Raw genomic sequence first — 2546 nt, 5'->3', positions numbered from 1 at the left:
GGTGAGAGGAGCCCAGGAACCGCTGCCTGTGCCGCAGAGCCCTGCCCTGCCCTGCCCGTTGCCGCTCGGGCAGTCCAGCCCTTCCCAGCTGCCCCAGCAAGGCCAAATGTCGTGGGAGACAACTAGGTGGGCACCGGCGGGCTACATGCGAGCCCTGATGGGCCGTCCGTTGGGCAGTGGCAAAAGGGATCCCACAAGTCCCCCTCAGAGCCAGGTAGGAGACCTCTGGGGGCTCTGATCTTTGCTGAGCTCTTCTACTGGCCTAATGGTGTATGGTGTCCACAGTGTGCTGCCTCTGGACAACATTGTGCTGCCTGAATCCCACATTCTGCCTTGGTGAGCTGCAGGCTGGCTCCCGCCCTTTACAGTAACGTTAAGATTGACACACATCCCAGTGAGACTCGGGGAAAGTTTTGCTAATTGAACCAGTATTGCTGCATTGGCATAAGGAAGGTAACTCTCTCTGAGCCTTCATTGCCACATTTCCACTTCTGGAGGGAATTACAGAACACGAGGGTTAGAAGGGACCTCAGGAGGTCTTTTAGTCCCCTACTCAAAGCAGGACCACCTGCACCAGATCATCCCAGCCAAGGCTTTGTCTAGCCAGGTCTTAAAAACATCCAACGGCTGAGATTGCACAGCCTCTCTGCCCACCTAGTGAGAATTTTTCCTGGTATCTAACCTAAACTTTCCTTGCTGCAATTTGAGACTGTTGCTCTTTGTCATCTGCCACCACTGAGCGGTGGCTGGTCCAAACCTGGCCACACAGGAGAAAGGAGCGTGACCCGCCCCCACAAGGTGGGGGAAAGTGTGACCCAGTCCTCATCCAGCCTGGGGAACTGGCCCTGCCCAAGCCAGCTGTGGAGGTGGAGGCATGAGGTGTATGGCCTGGTCCCAATACAGCCATGGGTGGAGGTGACCCGGTCCTACAGCTGGAATGGGGCAGCCAGGCTCCAATCACTGTGTGAGATTTGGGACTTTGGCAGGGAGGAGGGTAGCTGTGTTAAGTGTCAGCACTCCCCCACTGCCAAATTTCCTGACCTGTGGAGAGCCCTGCAGGTCAGATGTGATGGCTCCGCATGCTGCATTTGGCCCACAGGCCAGAGGTTGAGCACTCCTGGTCTAGCTCCATCCTCTTTGGAACCACCCTTCAGGAAACCTGAAGGCTTCTATTAAATGCCCCCATTAGTCTTCTCTTCTCCAGACTAAATAAGCCTAGTTCCCTCAGCCTTTCCTCATCTGTCCTTTTCCCCAGCCCCCTAACCATTTTTGTTGCCCTCTTCTGAGCTCTCCAGTTTGTCCATATCCTTTATGTAGTGGATGACCCAAAATAGGACACAGTACTCCAGATCACAGCTGATTATGTGGATATCCAGAATAATTGGTCTGTCTAACAAACCTTGGATTCATACCTTTCTTGATGCCATAACTTCATTTCATAGAAGTCCTTTGTCCTTTTAATTCATAAATTGTGGTAGTATAATTAAAATTTGTAGGAATATTTTTGGAATTCAACATTTAAGTTTGCGATCACGTATCAAATGTAGTCCATTTATAGAAATATTTTTTTTCTATACATCAGTCCTGCAAACTTAGCTTAGGCTCAGGCTAAGTTCATTCTTCTTGGGCCTAATCAGGAGTAAAAGGCAGAACTGGTTTCAATGAATACTGTGAAATACACTTGTGAAGCATATTAAGAGTAACTGAAGGAAACCCAGCAACCCCTTCTATTGCTTCTTTAGTAGGCAACCATTGATCTTTCTGGATCCTGGTGTATGCATGAGAGGTCAACAGGGCTTTCAATGCATATGCCTAGGCAGGAATATGGAGGAGTGAAGGCTGTCCAGACCTTCCATCCCCTCTTTAGACTATTGAGACAGTATCCAAAAGCAAGATGGAGTCCAGACATTTGGTGCCTCAATGTCTGTAGTTATATGCACATCTGGGAATTGAACTGAAGTCTCCCATGTGGCAGATAAGGATTCTACCACTGAGTATCAGAAGAAGAAAGGACATACTGCCTCCTGCATTACTGATCCCTGGTTTTGAACCCCTCAATTCCTGCTAGTTTAGGTGCAATAGAATCCAGGTCACTTCCCTGTAGTGAAGGTGGCTCTGCAGGGTTGAAAGGAGTAAGTAGTTTTAATTATTTTTCCCCCTAGAACAAACATATAACGGAGCAAGAAAGATCTTTTTTTTTTAATTTCAGAGCAAAGCAAACTAGATATAGGAACTTCTGAACAGAAACTTTTGGTCTGTGTTATGCAGGAAGGAGATCAGATTTGTGGCTCTTGTCTGTGAGAATCTAAAAATCTGACTGTATTGATACCTCTGACTTTAACATCCATGCTACTTTAAAAGAAAATGTTTATCTTCAACCTTTTCTTGTCCCATATCTTCCTGTTTGCCAGCTGTTGAGGATGCTTGTTTTTAGGTGTGAACCAGTAAACATTTTTTGGGCTGATACTGATGGCTGATTAGTGACCAGCCATATCGGCCAGTACCTATCTGATTGCTGATATGTAGCTTGGAAAGCAGTGTCCAAA

The 2546-nt window shown here is 47.5% G+C and overlaps 1 protein-coding gene across 1 annotated transcript in view; it reads left to right on the top strand.

Annotated features, from left to right (window-relative positions):
- Positions 1-2546, top strand: part of VGLL4 (vestigial like family member 4) — a 179760-nt gene continuing 177214 nt past the window's right edge. The window contains exon 1 of the mRNA XM_025215153.1: positions 1-214. The gene's annotated coding sequence lies outside the window, so the exon portion shown is untranslated. The remainder of the gene's footprint in view (positions 215-2546) is intronic.

This window comes from Alligator sinensis, unplaced genomic scaffold (assembly GCF_000455745.1).
Source record: "Alligator sinensis unplaced genomic scaffold, ASM45574v1 scaffold1224_1, whole genome shotgun sequence".
In the NCBI taxonomy this organism is placed as follows: Eukaryota; Metazoa; Chordata; order Crocodylia; family Alligatoridae; genus Alligator; species Alligator sinensis.
The sequence above is the reverse complement of the archived record's forward strand: the minus strand, read 5'-3'. Positions and strand labels throughout refer to the sequence as shown.